The sequence below is a fragment of the Geotrypetes seraphini genome, chromosome 5 (genome assembly GCF_902459505.1).
Source record: "Geotrypetes seraphini chromosome 5, aGeoSer1.1, whole genome shotgun sequence".
NCBI classification, from domain to species: domain Eukaryota; kingdom Metazoa; phylum Chordata; class Amphibia; order Gymnophiona; family Dermophiidae; genus Geotrypetes; species Geotrypetes seraphini.
The window spans coordinates 100,340,190-100,357,114 of record NC_047088.1 but is presented as its reverse complement, the minus strand read 5'-3'; the positions used below and the strand labels follow the sequence as shown (position 1 = coordinate 100,357,114).

Below are 16,925 nucleotides of genomic sequence, written 5' to 3'. Positions count from 1 at the left end.
TTAATTGCCAGATATTAGACCATTCCTCTAACTTCTGCAGATCCTTTTTCATGTTTTTCCAAATCTTGGTATCATCCGCAAAAAGGCAAACCTTTTCTTCTAACCCTTCGGCAATATCGCTCACAAACATACTGAACAGGATAAGCCCCAGCACCGATACTGGAGGGACTCCACTATTCACCTTTTCTTCCTCCGTGTGAATTCCATTAACCACTACCCTCTGGCATCTGTCCATCAACCAGTTTCTAATCCAGTTCACCAATGTAAAGTCCGTGAGCCAAGAGTAGCCTGTGGAGACCTTCTGAGCAACCTGCATATCTGACCAGAGTTCCATCTCTCCCATGCAGGATCCAATGCTTCTCCTTCCCAGCAGCCGCTCTTTTACTCTTCGGGCTACCAGCAGCATGTGTACTAAACACGCTGTCTTCGGCAGAACAGAAGGTTTCCTTCCTGTCCCTGCATTGGCAAGAAGCAGTAGCTGAGGGAAAGTTTCCGGGCTGCCAAAAGCAGCATGTTTACTTTACTCACACTGCCAGCATCCTGAAAAGTGAAAGAGCACCTGCCAGAAAGGAGAAGGGTGAGCAATATTGGATCCCATGGGGGTGGGGGTGGAGGGGGAGGTTCTTACTAGAGACATGCTAGACTGTAGGAATGGGGGGAAGGAAGGAAGACAGACAAGAAGGGAATGGAAAGACAGATGCCAGACCACAGTAGAGAGAAGGAGAAGGAAAGGGAAGGCGAGGAGAGAGATACTAGACTATAAGAATGGGGTAAGAGAAGGACAAAGATGTCAGACTATAGGAGGAGGGAAGGAAGGAGAGAAAGAGATGCCAGACAAGGGAAGGGAGGAGAAGGGAAGGAGAGGAGATAGATACCAGACCACAGGAAGTAGGAAATTGAAAGAGAGAGATGTTGGACTACTGAAAGGGGAAGAAAAGGAGGAGAAACAGATTCCAGGCTAAGGTAGTGGGAAGGAAGGAAAAAGAGAAATGCCAGACTACTGGAAGGGAGGGGGAAGGAGAGAGATGCCAGACCTGGGAAGAGAAGAGAGATATTTTAGACCACAGGAAGAAAGGGAAAAGAAGGAGAGAGATGTCAGATTATTGGAGTGGGAAGGAAAGGAGGAGAGAGAGTTTCTAGTCTAAGGTAGAGGAGAGGGGAAAGGAAAGAGATGCCAGACTACAAAGGGGGGAGGAGGGAAGGAGAAGATGCTGTATAGGGATGGAGAGGAAGGAGGGAGAGAGGTAGGAGATAGTGCATATAGATGGGGGGGTGGGGAAGGGAAGAGAGATGAAAGAAAAAGAGATTATGTACATACCTTGGTAAGATCTTTTCCAGTAGATAGGTGAGACATTCTAGACAGATGGGTTATTTCTCTATAGCCGCATGCTGCTGCAGAAGGAATCCACTCTGGATTTTTCATTCTGCCTCTGCTGCACATCACTGGAGCTCAGAAACTGCTCCCATATAAACTGAAACATATTTACAAAGTCTTCCCAGACCCCAAGGGCTGACGGGCATTCAGATTCAGCTTGGAGAAGCATCAACAGACTGAAATAGATAGGCGTAATAAGGACTGGGCGAGTGTCTAGAATGTCTCACCTATCTACTGGAGAAGAGCTTACCAGGATAAGTACATAATCTCTTTTCCCAGTGCAATAGGTGAGACATTCTAGATCAGGGGTGTCAAAGTCCCTCCTCGAGGGCCGCAATCCAGTCAGAATTTCCTCAATAAATATGCATGAGATCTATTAGCATATAATGAAAGCAGTACATGCAAATAGATCTCATGCATATTCATTGGGGAAATCCTGAAAACCCGATTGGATTGCGGCCCTCAAGGAGGGACTTTGATACCCCTGTTCTAGATAGATTGGACGTACAAAAGCAGTCCCCAGAAAGCTAGGATGAACTTGCTGCGCCAACCCTGAAAACCAAGGACCCAAAGACAGAGTCCTGTCTTGCTGCCACATCCACTTCTGTAAAACTTGGCAATCATGCGAAAAGACCACGTTGCCAGCCTGCAAATCTCCTCCTAGAAGAAGCTCAAGCTGCAGTTCACAAAGAAGCCACACTCATGGAAGAATGTGCCTTGACGGAAACAGAAGACTGTTTCCCAGAAAGAGTGTAGGCTGATGAAATGGCTCTACAGGAGCGCCCCACTTAACTGAATGAATTAGCACAAACAAATGGTTAGCGAGACTAAACTCTTTAATGACCTTCAGATATCGTAGAATTCAGCACACATCCAGTTACTTCAGCAGTCCAAAAAGGTAGGCTGAAAGGCAATCAAATGCACTTCCTGATTAACATGGAAAGCCAAAACCACCTTCGACAGAAAGGAAGGAACTGTCCAAAGGGAAATTCCAGTCTCCAAAATCCAAAGGAATGGTTCTCTGCAAACACAGAACATGTAGGTCCAACACATCACGCCGAAGTAATGTCAACCAAAAAAACAGACTTGATCGTCAAGTCCAAGAGGAAGCATTTTGAGGGGACTCAAAAGGAACCTTGGCAATGCTAGACATAAGAACATAAGCATAAGCATTGCCTCTGCCGGGTCAGACCAGGGGTCCATCATGCCCGGCAGTCCGCTCCCGTGGCAGCCCTCCAGGTCCATGACCTGAAAGTTTTCCCTACCTAACCTAAAATGTCCATACCCTATTCGCTCAATGTCCTGTAAGGTAAACCTCTATCTGTACCCTGTTATCCCCTTCGCTTCCAGGAAGTCATCCAGTCCCTTTTTGAACCCCAGAATTGTACTCTGTCTTATCACCTCTCTAGGAAGCGCGTTCCAGGTGTCTACCACCCGTTGAGTGAAGAAGAACTTCCTTGCATTCGTTATGAATCTGTTAAAGTCCCAGGATGGGAAAAGTAGCTTAACCCGCAGTCTGACATGAATAGCCCCCTTCAGAAATCTAGCAATATCAGGTTGTGACACCAAAAAGGATCGATGCTTCTGGTATCTAGAATGAGAGAGCCCAGCCACCTGGACCAGAAGAGATGCTACAGTGAGGCCCTTATACAAACCAGCCTGAAGAAAGTTGAAAATCAGCGAGATCGGAGCTAAATAAGTGTCCATCTGGTCCTGGGTGTACCAGTTTTGTAAAGCCTTCCACGTCTTAGCATAAGCCAAAACCATAGATGACTTCTTAGACTTTAGAAGAGTATCAACAACCATAGTAGAATAATCCTTTGTGCTCTAAGGCTGCGCACTCAAGAGCCATGCCTTAAGAGCAAAGAGACCCAGATCCTCCATGGACATTGGACTCAGCAGGAGGAGGTCCAGATAGGCGCTACTCTTGCGCAGATGTATCAGATCTGCGGTTCAAGGCCTGCAAGGCCAATCTGTAGCCACCAGAATGAAGCAGTCATGATGGGCCACAATCCATCAAATAACCTGGCTGAACATCGGATAAGGAGGAAAAACGTATAGGAAAATCTCCTGAGGTCACAGCTGCACCAGAGTGTCGAGCCCCTTACTGCTGGACTCGGATCTTTGACTATAGAAGTGATCTGCTTTCTTGTTTCTCGGTATGTTTATCATAATCACAAAAGTAAAATAAAACAGTTTCTTCATCATATGTCTCTTTAGCTATAAATGACAATATTATTATTAAGACTTAGCCAAAAGGAAAGATTTATATACTATAAAGAGTTTTACCTCATGTAAAATTGTCATTTCTTTAATAAGACATTTCCTATTTTTTCTGAGGCCCTCCAAGTACCTACAAATCCAAAATGTGGCCCTGCAAAGGGTTTGAGTTTGAGACCACTGGTCTAGAACATCTCACCTATTGCACTGAAAATGCTTTTTAAGAAAAGATGAGAACAGAGGAGAAGAAAGAGGGAGAAGATGGTCCAAGCACTAGTCCTAAGCAACATTGTCTACCTAGCGGGACTATGCAGACACTTCCAGAAACTACTTGTCTTTCAAAATGCCACAGTTAGGATAATCTTCAACCTAAGAAAATTTGACCACATCTCCTCATTCTACCAAAAACTACTTTGGCTAACGATAGAGGGACAAGTATTATTCAAATTTGGCTGTCTCTTTAACAACCTGAAAAAGTCAGACCATGTCACTCCTTTCTATTGTAGGCTACAGTGGCTGCCAATTGAGGCTAGGGTCATTTTCAAATTTGGGTTGCTATGTTACAAGGTGTTGTTTGGCCTTACAGCTGATTATCTCATGGAACATTTTGTACTGGCCACCTCAAAATGCCCCAATGAATTTTGGCATTCTTCATCTTTCCTTCTATCAAGGACTGTTGATACAAAAGGTTCTTTAACAGATTATTTTCTTTTCAGGCAGCAGTCAGAGATAAAGAATTAAGTCAGTTAATAGTGCAGCATCTTATAAATATTTCAAAAAGCTCTTGAAAACGTATCTATTTGATAAATTCTTTTAAGAGTTGGTCTGTAATTCCTGAGAATGTCTCAGCTTCTTTATGTTGTAAACCGCATACAACTGGAAGGTAATCTGGTATAGAAAATGATAATGTAATGTAATGTAAAGCATTACAAGGCCTACTAACCAACTATCTTACTAATTAATTCATATTTGCTAGAACTGGCTTTTTTACACGTCATCATTCATTCTTCTCCTTCCCCTCAGTCAAAGGCTGTACTCAGAGAAGATTCATTAACAGACTACTAGCATATTAAGCTGCCTCCAGAGACCCAGAAATGAACCAACTGTTTAGAGAAGTGGTCTCAAACTCGCCACATGCGGCCTGCTAGGTACTATTTTGAGACCCTCGGTATGTTTATCATAATCACAAAAGTAAAATAAAACAGTTTCTTGATCATATGTCTCTTTAGCTATAAATTACAATAGTATCATTAAGACTTAGCCAAAAGGAAAGATTTATAAACTATAAAGAGTTATACCTCATGCAAAATTGTCATTTCTTTAATATGATATTAACTATTTTTTTCTGAGGCCCTCCAAGTACCTACAAATCTAAAATGTGGCCCTATAAAGGGTTTCAGTTTGAGACCACTGGTTTAGAGTAGTGCTGCCCGATTCAAATCGGTTCACCGATTCACTTCGGGTGAATCGATTCAAAACAAAAAAAAACAACCAAACAAAATCGGCCTCCTGATTCGGTAACTGACCCTCCCCCTCGCCCCCTAAAGCAGGAGCAGCAGCGCTGCCTCTTGCTGGCCGGCGCTGCCTCACCTGCTTTAGAGGGTGAGGGTCAGTCAGGAAGTGCTGCCGTCCGGCTTCCCCCCTGGCCTCCCACTGGTGTCCGGCTTCCCCCCTGTCCTACCGCGTATGATTTACCTACTAGCTGGGGCTAGCGATCTCTGCAAGCTGCTATAGGTCTTCGGAGCTGTTTCCTCTGCCGCAGTCCGCCCCTCCTCTCATGTCAGAGGCAGGATCGCAGCAGAGGAAACAGCTCCGAAAACCTATATCAGCTTGCAGAGATCGCTAGCCCTAGCGATCTTCTCTGCAGGCTGCTGCTAGTAGGTAAATCATGTTCGGGAGGCAAGGGGAAACACCGGGGGCAGGCCTTCCGGGGGGAGGGTGCGCAGTCCTTCGGGAGGGGTAACAGGCATTCAGAGGGGGACAGGCAGGCCTTCAGGGATGGGATGCAGGGCTTCAGCGGGGGTGCAGGCCTTCGGGGGGGGTGGTACAGGCCTTCAGGGTTGGGGTGCAGGCCTTCAGGGGTGGGATGCAAGCCTTCTGGGATGGGATACAGGCCTTCTGGGATGGGATGCAGGCCTTCTGGGGTAGGATGCAGGCCTTCTGGGGTAGGATGCAGGCTTTCTGGGGTAGGATGCAGGCTTTCTGGGGTAGGATGCAGGCTTTCTGGGGTGGGATGCAGGCAGGCCTTCAGGGGTGGGATGCAAGCCTTCAGAGGGGGACAGACCTTCAGGGGAGGGGGGCCCTGTTGTAGAAGTACACGGAGGGAGGGAGGGAAGGGGGGGTTCAAAGAGACGTGCATATGCCGGACTTTGGGAGGGAAGAAATAATGGTTCTAAAACAGAGGAGAGGGAGAGAGATGGTGGACAATGGGATTTAGGGAGGGAATGAACAGAAAGGGAGAGAAGTTGGACACAAGGGATGGTGTGGAGGGGGAGATAGAGATTCTGGATAGGAGGGTAGTTGGAAAAAGAAAGGGAGATATGGTGGACCCTGGGGTGGTGGGGAAGGAGGGAGAGATGCTGGATGAAAGGGTAGTTGAGAAAAGGTGGATATGTGGATGGAGATGAAAAAAAAGAAAGATGCCAGACCTCCGGGGGAGAGAAGGGAAATGGAAGGGGAGGACAGAGATAGAAGATGGATGGTTAGCACAGAGAAAGAAGAAAGAAGGAGATCCTGGCAAGCAAGTTATCAGAAGACAACCAGAGCTGGGGACCAACAAGATTTGAATAATGACCAAACAACAAAAGGTAGAAAAAAATCATTTTATTTTATGTTTTGTGATTATAATATGTCAGATTTGAAACATGTATCCTGCCAGAGCTGGTGTTAGACCACAAACGTGAGCTAGGATTTAACAGAGAGAGGAAAAATCCTTTTTGTTTGTTTATTTTGTTTACACCATAGCGCCAGTGTGGTTATGAGAAGGCAAAGGGGGTAAAGAGGCTATAAAATAAACCCACCAGGATGTTTGAAAAAAAAACCACCCAACTGAGCAGGAGAATCGAATCGAATTGAAAAATCGATTCAATAGGCCGAATCGAATCAAAATTTTTTTTCCTGAATCGGGCAGCACTACCGTATTTTCATGCATATAACGCGCACATTATACACGATTTTACAAACCGAGTATAACCATGCACGTTATATGCGTGAGCGCGTTGTACAAATTTTTTTTTACATAGTTCCCCCCCCCCCAACGTCCGATTCATCACCCCGAAGGACCGCTCGCACCCCCCAGCCCACCCACCCCCGCACGGAGAAGCTGCCTACCGTTGTTTCCCGATGCCAGTGAGCCCTGCTGCTTCCTCTGCCGGCGGTCCCGCCCCTTCTCTGAGCCCTGCGCTGTGCTGCTTCTTCTGCCGGTGGTCCAGCCCTTTCTCTGATGTCAGAAAAGGGGCGGGACCGCGGCAGAGGAAACAGCGCAGCACAGGGCTCAGAGAAGGGGCGGGACCGCTGGCAGAGGAAGCAGCAGGGCTCACTGGCATCGGGAAACAATGGTAGGCAGCTTCTCTGTGCGGGGGGAGGGCTGGGGGTTGTGAGCGGTCCTTCGGGGTGGGGGTGCAAGCGGTCCTTCGGGGTGGGGGTGCGAGCGGTCCTTCGGGGTGATGAATCGGACGTCGGGGGGGGGCATCAGGCTTTCAGGGTGGGGACAGGACTTCAAGAGGGGATAGGCAGACCTTCAAGGGGGGCGAAAGGAGAGTCGGGACCAGAGGAGATTCGGGGCAGGGCGGCGAAAGGAGAGTCGGGACCAGAGGAGACTCAGGGCAGAGGGCAGGGCAGCGAAAGGAGAGTCGGGACCAGAGGAGACTTGGGGCAGGGCAGCGAAAGGAGAGTCGGGACCAGAGGAGACTCGGGGCAGAGGGCAGGGCGGCGAGAGGAGAGTCGGGACGGCAGAAGGAGATTTAAATTCATGGAGCAGCATGCACGGTATACGCGTGTGCGCGCTATATAAAAATTTGTTTACATATATTTAGGTTTCCCGCGCGCTATACCTGTGTGCGCGTTTTACACGGGTGCACGGTATATGCATGAAAATACGGTAGTTTAGAGTATCAGCCTCATACATCTACTTTAGAAAGCTCCTACAAACACACCTTTTCTCTAAATCCGACAATCCTTCTTAAGATACTTTCAAATGTAGCTTCCATTATTAACCGCTTCTGCCAAGTTACACTGTAGCCCACAAACATGGGTCAGTTCTACCTCTTCTATCAACCCCAATTGTCAACCTATAATTCTTATTGATACCTGCTCTGCCAAGCCATGCGTAGCTCTATGACACTGGTCAGCTCTACTTCTTTGCAATCTATACTGCCAACCCCCTTGTAAACTCTACTGTCACCCTCTTCTACCAAGTTATGTTGTAGCTCACTGACATGGTCACTGACTTTGGTCAGTTTTACCTCTTTTGTAAATCACATAGAACCAAAATGCTTTTAGGATATATAAATAAAAATTTATGTTATGTTATGGTATGGTACACATGGAAGGAAGGAAGGGAAGGGCAGAGAGAGGGAGGAGATTGATAGATTAGAAGGAAGATATGGAAAAGTAGATAGATTTGAGAAAGAAGAAGAAAAATTGAAAAATATTAAGTTAATGACAGAGATGGATATAGAGCAGAAAGTAAAAAAGGAGAGAAAAACAGCAAATGAATAAGAAGGCCCTAGAAACAGTTAAGAGCACAGACAAAAGGAAGTGCAACTAGAAATTGGACAAACATGATTAGAAAAATATAATTACCAGACAATAAAAGGTAGGAAAAAATTATTTTATTTTTAATTTACTTCTGTGAAATATGTCAGTTTTGATAATTTACATCTGCTGTTTCATTTGTGTATATTAGGACTTTAAGTTTGTGGTCCTATATTTGCATAGACTTATATTTGTTCTGCGTTATTGGTGTCATGGCCCCAAGTAGGAAGATATTTGTCGGTTCTCCTTCAGCTCTTTTGGACCCAAAACAGCCCTCACTTAAAAATTAGTGGACTGCTACTATATAAAGTCTTTGGGCTCCTTTTACAAAGCCGTGCTAGCGGGTTTAACGCACGCGACTTTTCATCACGCGCTAACCCCCGCGCTGGCAGAAAAACTACCGCCTGCTCAAGAGGAGGCGGTAGCGGCTAGCACGGCCAGCGGTTTAGCACGCGCTATTACGCTTGTTAAACCGCTAGCACGGGTTTGGAAAAGGAGCCCTTGGTCTCCAAAAGGGAGAAGAGTCATTTTGAATAATTGGGAACAAACAGCAAGTGAAGACTGTACCCAAGGGAGCTGGCTCTTATGACTGAAAGGATGGAGGGTTTGAGGTTGGTAAACAGGGGGTTATAAGAACAAAGACTTCCTGGTTTTTTGGGGGGGAGGAACTTCTGATATATGGAAAAAGAAAGAACGTTGGATGGAGAATATTAAAATATTGTGATTGCTCTTTCTGAGAAGAGAGAAAGAGGGAAGAGGACATTCTCTTTCTGAGAGAAGAACAGAAGACCTATCTTTGAGTAAGTATACATTATTTTGACCTGAGCTTTGATAGGTTTGGGGAGAAAAGCTAAATTGTAGGTTCCTTTCTATAGACAGTTTAGATCAGTGTTTTTCAACCTTTTTACACCTATGGACCGGCAGAAATAAAATAATTATTCTGTGGACTGGCATAGGTCCGTGGACCGGCGGTTGAAGAACACTGGGCTAAGTCGTGGACCAGACACCGCCTATCTCTACCCAATCTCCACCCCAGACCCGCCCCCATAATAGTACTAATTGCACTTTGTGCGTCCCGTGCCTCATTGGCAGCCGTTGCAACGTCAGAGAAGGCTTCCGATTCAGGCGCAGGATGCCCGTAGGAGCCACTGCCCATGGCTTTGTGCACTGAATCAGTTAGGAAGAGGGAGCTGGCTCGAAGATAACGCCGCATCGATTGCACCATGGACTGGCGATTGAAGAACACTGTTTTGGGCCTGATGCACGTGCTGGCCCTGTGGACCGACAGGAAATTTCTGTGGACAGGCACTGGTCCATGGACTGGTGGTTGAAGAACACTGGTTTAGATCTTAAAAGAGCAAACTTTATTTAACTAGTCTCCATAGAATAATAGCCTTTTATAGTTTTACAGTTTTGTAAGCTTGAACTTTCTGCTAGAAACAGTGGCAGAGCAAGGTCTGGCTTAGTCTCCATTCCCTCCCACTCTCTCCTCTCCTGCCCACCCTAGCTCATTTCTTTACTTATAGTCTTAATTTATTGTCAATTATTCTAATGTTATTTTTTTTTTAAACACTTTTATCCCGCATAGCTAAATAATCTATGCGGGTTACAGAAGTACATGCACAAATCAATAAACAAACATAAAAACACCACATTCCTTAAAACGCTAAAATCGTATTAAAAAAAAAGCAAAAGCTAATGATTCAATGAGATTTTTGCCAGTGTACATTGAGAGGTATTTATCCCATTCATTTTGTATCTAGAAATTAATGAAATGATTAGATAGCATACATTAAGGAGGCAGAGACAATTCAACATCAGAAAAATAAACCACCATATCACTGGCATACAGGGAGTTGATAGGACAATAGGAGAACTCTTTATATTTCATTATCTGCAAAAACTCAAACACTAAATAAGCAAACAATAAAATCCTAAGGCTCTCTATACTAGTCTAATATATTCCTAGTAGCTTAATAAGGTTTAATTAATTAATTAATCAGCTCAATAACAAGGTGTAGACCAGGGATGCCCAATAGGTCGATTGCGATCAACCAGTAGATCGCCAAGGCAAAGTGAGTCGATCGCGGAGCCCATTCGGGCTCCGTGATAGACTCACTTTGTCTTGGCGATCTACCGGGCCGATCAGCCTTCCTCTCCCCGAAGTTTATTCTGCCGTCAAAGAGGAAGTTCTGGCCAGCCAATCACTGCCTGGCTGGGCCGGAACTTCCTCTCCGACAGCAGAATTGACGTCGGGGAGAGGAATGCTGGTCGGCCCAACGCAGGGAAGCAGGGAGAGCTTGGGGCGGCGGCGGCTTTGGGGCCTATTATTGGATGGCGGTGGCTTGGGGGAGGGAAGGGAGAAAGAAAGAAAGAGAGCAGGCAGGGAGACAGAAGGAAAGAAGAGAAACAGAAAAAAAGAAAGGGGGCATGAAGAGAGAAAAAAAAGAAAGGGAGGCAGGGAGAAAGAAAGGGTAAGGAGAGAGGAAGAAAAAGTTGGGGGAGGGAATGAGGTCTGGAGGAGAGGAAGCATACAGCCTTAAAGAAGGGAAGAAAGATTGGATGCACAGTCAGAAGAAGAAAGTGCAACCAGAGAATCATGAAATCACCAGACAACAAAGGTAGGAAAAATGATTTTATTTTAAATTTATTGATCAAAATGTCTGAATTTATATCTGCTGTCTATATGGTCCCCTTTTACTAAACTGCAATAGCGGTTTTTAGCGCAGGGAGCCTATGAGCTTCGAGAGCAGCACTGGGCATTCAGCGCAGCTCCCTGCGCTAAAAACTGCTATTGTGGTTTAGTAAAAAGGGAGGGGAGTATTTGTCTATTTTTGTATGGTTGTTACTGAGGTGACAGTACATAGAGTCATCTGCTTTGACCTCTTTGAAAAAATCCCAGAATAGGAATGATAATTAACATTTTCTATGCGTACAATGTGCTTTGTGGTTTTTTTTTTAAATTTTATTGTTGGTAGGTCATTTTGACTTGGTCATTTTAAAAGTAGCTCGCAAGCCCAAAAAGTGTGGGCACCCCTGATGTAGACAGTAGTCCAACAGCAAGAGGGATGCTATCCAATCTTTTGCACTGAGTGTCACATGTATGATTTTCTCCCAGTTGGCGAGAAGTTATATAACAAAACATAACATAACTTTGTGCTTATTGACCAAGTTCAACACAGTTTACAAAAAGTTATAAAAGTAAACATGTTACATGAAATAAGATGATTCATTAAACAGTCAAATATTTAGAAAAAAAATAGGTCTTCAATTGTTTTCTAAAATGGCCATAGGAATGGGTAGTAAGCAACAATATTCGGAATTCATTGTCATGAAGAGCTGCCTGAGATGCCAAAGTATGATTTAGAAATTTCTTACTCCTGCAACCCTGGACAGATGGAAAATTAAACAAAGGATGAGTTCTTCTATTATGTCTGTATGATGCTAAAGAAAATCTATTGACCAAGTAAGAAGGAGCTGTACCATAAACAGCCTTGTAACAGAAACAACCTAGTTTAAACAATACCCAGGCCTCCATTGGCAGCCAATGCAATTCGCAATAAAAGGGTGTAACATGATCAAATTTCTTCAGGCCACAAATCATTCTGACCGCTATATTCTGTATTATTGTAAGTCTTGCTAATTCTTTCTTAGTGACAGTCAGATAGATAATATTACAATAATCAAGAAGACTCAGTAGTAATGATTGAACCAGTAATCTAAAGCAGTAAATTCAAAATAAGATCTAATTGTTCGCAATTTCCATAACGTGAAGTGGCATTTACGCACTACAGCATCTATCTGAGCATGCATTGTAAGATGCAGGTCTAATATACCTCCCCAAATTTTAATCGTTGGATGAATTATATACTATGTTGAATTTACTAATACTAATACTAATAATGTTGAATACTAATAGAAGGTTCAGAAGAACTATTACTAGCAGTCGCCACGAAAAACTTTGTTTTGTCAGAGTTTAGTTTGAGTTTAAATTTTTGCATCCAGAAATCCATCTGTTTCATTACGATTATATGTGCGTGCTCACTGCAAAGAGCTCCTAGGTCTCAGAAAATGAGTACGATCCCTTGAGGCTAGAGTAGCAGACTTGGAGGAGCTGAGGGAGACAGAGAAGTACATAGAAGAGGCCTACAGGGATGTTGTAGAGAAGTCCCAACTCCAGTCTGGTAGCCCCTGTGCTGCCTTGGAGGAGAGAGACTCCTAGAAGGAAAGCATCACCCTGGTGAAGTAGGAAATAATCCTGTAGCTAGGACCTGCCCACCAGGGGATGCAATATCCTCTCGCACCGAAGATTTGTCTCCAGGGGCTTCTGCCCAGAAGGGAAGGGTTAGGACAGCTGTTGTAGTTGGTGATTCAATCATTAGCTATGTAGATAGCTGAGTGGCTGGTGGGCATGAGGATCGCCTGGTCACTTGCTTGTCTGGTGCGAAGGTGGCGGACCTCACGCGTCACATAGTTAGGAATTTAGATAGTGTTGGGAAGGTGCAAGCTGTCCTGGTACAAGTAGGTACTAATGACATAGGAAAATTTGGGGAAGGAGGTTCTGGAAGCCAAATTTAGGCTCTTAGGTAGAAAGTTGAAATCCAGATCATCCAGCAATGCTCCCAGTTCCATGCCAAGAGGCAAGCAGAGCTCCGAAGACTCAATGAGTCGTTGAGACAATGGTGCAAGGATGAGGGATTTAGATATGTTAGGAACTGGGCAACCTTCTGGGAAAGGGGGAGCTTCTTCCGAAAGGATAGACTCCACATTAACTGGGATGGAACTAGGCTGCTGGCACTAATGTTTAAAAAGGAGATAGAGCAGCTTTTAAACCGAGATGTGGGGGAAAGCTGACAGTCGCCCAAGAGCGAATGGTTCGGTGTAAGGTATCCTTGAAGGATACTATTGAAACAGGATATTTAGGGTCCCAGTAGAGAGGTTCCAATAATGGTGAAAAAAAAGCCAGGAAGGTTTAAGAAGAAGGCCGAGGAAAAGATTCAAATTTTCCCTGTCTTCTCAGCAGCCTGTATTTACAAGGAAAAAACACAATTTGAAGTGTCTGTATAGAAATGCTAGGTCTAAAAAATAAAATAGAAGAGTTAGTGTATATAGCACTGAATGATAAGGTAGATATAATAGGCATCTCATAGACCTGGTGGAAGGAGGACAATCGATAGGACACTGTGTTACCTGGGTACAAATTATATCACGAGGATAGAGTAGATCAAATTGGAGGGGGGGGGGGTTGTGCTATATGTTAAAGAGGGAATTGAATCAAATCAAATAAACATTCTGCATGACATAGATAGCAGTGTGGAATCCTTATGGAAAGAAATTCAATGCATGAAGGGAAGGAATATAAAAGGTAGGGTTATACTACCGTCCCCCGGGGACAAAATGAGCAGACAGATGAAGAAATGTTTGCAGAGATTTGGAAAGCTGGAGAATTGGGCAACAGTATAATAATGGGTGATTTCAGTTACCACAATATCTAATTTGGGTGAAGCAGACAGATCAAATATAGTACAAAACCTGCTCCAAACTAAGCAATGAGAAGGAGGATTCCTAATAGTCACAAAGCCGGCAAAAATAGCCTGACAAACAAAAAAAATCTCAGTTATGCTTCATCTGGTTAAAAAAAAACCACCACTTTTTAATATATGAAACATCCCATCCAATGATAGGGATATATATGTGAAAATACATTTAGTGAATTCAAATTTCAGTGACTCAAACAGGAAAACTCCATTCATGGCAAATGTCCAATACTGTAACTGCAAAAACATATCATTAAATTAGTACAGCAACAATTGTAGAAATATTCCAAATCATGGCGCTGGCAAACTCAGACGCCCCGGGAAAACATTTAAAATGATGCTGCAATTCTCCCACCTACAATCCAGCCAATCACCGAGCAGATCTCAAAAAAATGCAGACCATTCAACACTAGTGTTCAAACCACCTGGGAAAATTGAACTCAAAGGTGTATATCCAATGCTGCTCTCTCTGACATAAATACCGAGACCAATTGCCTTTTCTTATCAATCTCATACATAATTCTAAGACAGCACAGCATAGTTCAGAGAAATTATGATGTGCCGAGAAACAATTACATTTCATTTTATATCACAGATTCCCAGGAGAAAAATTGCTTTTAGACATCACTGTTTTTAGTAATGGCCCCCATGGTGTAGAGCTGGTTCCTTATAGACAGCTTGCTGAACATATTACTTGACATTCCAAATGAAGGACAAGGCATAGTGCTTTCCATCTAATGGCCTTTGGTTGAGATTTTGGGCAAATTCCCCTGTTAAGACAACTACATTGTGTTTTGAGGGGAGGAGAGGTGGGGAAGATTCTGTGCTAAGATGCATTATGTCCTTTTAAGTTTTGTTATGTACAGTACATTGTTTTGTGAACCTCCATGCATGTCTTATTTAGTTCAGGAAGCTGTGTACAAGTATTTTAAACCAGCAAGTACATTCATTCTACAGCTCCTTAGTATCTCTCCCTATACTCTGCCTCAGCAACTCTGTTCGTCAGATGAATCTCTCGTGGGTACCCTTCTCTTCTACTATAAACTCCTGATTCCGACCCTTCTTTCTACCTTGCTGTGCTGTATGCCTGGAACAACCTGTCTGGCTCAGTGCGTCGAGCCCCATCTCTGATAATCTTGAAGTCCAGGCTAAAAGCCCACTTTTTTGAAGCTGTGTTTACCCAGCTAACGTGTAAAGCACCCATATCTATTGTCATTCCATCATACTATCCTACCCCTCCACCTCTTACATCCCTTATAATTCCCACCTAAGTATAATGTATAAATTCACCTTTGTCCTCTATGTCTGTCATAATTAGATTGTAAGCTCTTTCAAGCAGGGACTGTCTCTTGTGTGTTTAATGAACTTTAGAAATAATAAGTAGTAGTAGTAGTAAACAACAACAACAACAAAAAAAATTAATAAAGATGTAAGTGTTTAAAAAAGTACTTACAGAGACTGGCAGAAGACTCACCAAGATATTTCCCCTAAAGTCAACATAATGACTTCAGAGCATTAGCTATAAACGGGAGGGTAGTTCAGGTCTCCAGATGATCAGTCTGCTTGATCCAGTCATCATTCAGATCAGATAATGAAATAAGTTATGTGGCAGATGCAATGATGAAAGCACTTCTGCAGAGGAATTTATGTCAGGAGAACGAATATAGAAGACAGAACAAAAGATTTCAGCGAAGGGGCTAACCTTACAATATGGTAAAGCCAAGGGCTTTGATGTGATCAACTTTACTCACCTCATCTAGACACAGAAAAAAAATATGTGTTTGATGTGATAATTGTGATGACAAACATGCACAAAGCTTTTCGGCTTCATTCTCTTATTTCACTAGCAAGCTCTGATTGTATGTTCCCCACCCCCCTTTTATCACACCTATAAAAATCAAGAAGGCAGAAACCCATCTTTAGGCTACAGTGGGGCTTAATGCATTAAAGTGCAGGGCCTGACATTTCACCACTGCATGCATTATAGTTATACTCTCACCAATCCTCCCTACTCCCCTCGATCTTACCACTTCTCACTCTTACTTCTACCCCCTTGCTTTCATCTCTCTCTTGTAACAGCTGACAAAGAAAGCATTTCTGAGTTGCTACCTTGTACCCTTTGGCTGTCTTCTCTCAAGAATAAAACAGGAAAGTAGCAACAGCTCATAAGCAACTGCTCAGCTCCCACGCCTACTGTGGTCCTGCTGCCCTGAAGAGAGAAAGAAGCAGGACAACATTCCTAAATCCTCCTGCTTATCCTAAGCAAAACCAACTCAGTCCCTTTCATTCTGTTCTTAGGCCTGTGCAGGCATAACCACTTTGGACTCTGGTGCTTTCATATTGTTAGTCCTAACTTAAGCACGACCCTGAGTGAAAAAGCAAAGACTATCCATACCATAACAAAATCAATAATGGATTATGCAACTCTTAGAAAAAGATAGTCTAAAACTTTGCATATGGGATTAGACATGTTTTTTCCAAGAAACACATGCTTTCTGACTCATTTTCCCCTCCCTACAAGGATGTGATTTCTTTTACTTCATATAGCAAATGAACTGTTTAATGTTGGGAATTATTCTAATGTTGGATTTCAGTGAATTCAACGCACAAAACAAGTTTATATTGTCTGATACATTTCTCTCTTGTACAGCGCTGTTTTAACATTAACAGGGCTAGTGTGTATAAACATATTGAGGGGGACATTTTTTATTTTATTTATTTATTTTTAAAATTTCTATACCGTTTAAAACTAAACTGTTTGCATAAGTTACATACATAAAATTATAAAAACATAATTAGACAAACAAACAAATAATCCTCAGAGAACATCTGGAATATGAGCACAGGGCTATTACCTGCTGTGCCATACCTGCTTCTTTTTAGTCAGGGGGTTCCTACCATGAGAGCTTAGGAGATCGTAGCCATATGATCTAAATAAGTTTGCCTGCAAATGGCAGAGTGCTGATGAAAATGGCAAAGTCTACCATCCAATACTCTTATGAGAGCAATAGGAAACTGTAAAAGTTCTGGAGATGAGG

At 43.5% G+C, this 16,925-nt stretch overlaps 1 protein-coding gene across 8 annotated transcripts in view; it reads right to left on the bottom strand.

Annotated features, from left to right (window-relative positions):
* Positions 1-16,925, bottom strand: part of FBXL19 (F-box and leucine rich repeat protein 19) — a 192,920-nt gene that overhangs the window by 171,252 nt on the left and 4,743 nt on the right. For 2 of the 8 annotated variants that reach the window (XM_033945287.1, XM_033945292.1), the window contains exon 3: positions 15,341-15,519. The exons of 5 other annotated variants lie outside the window; for them this stretch is intronic. The gene's annotated coding sequence lies outside the window, so the exon portion shown is untranslated. Of the gene's footprint in view, positions 1-15,340; positions 15,520-15,996; positions 16,097-16,925 lie in introns of all 8 variants that reach the window. One more of the 8 variants, XM_033945289.1, reaches the window with a different exon arrangement.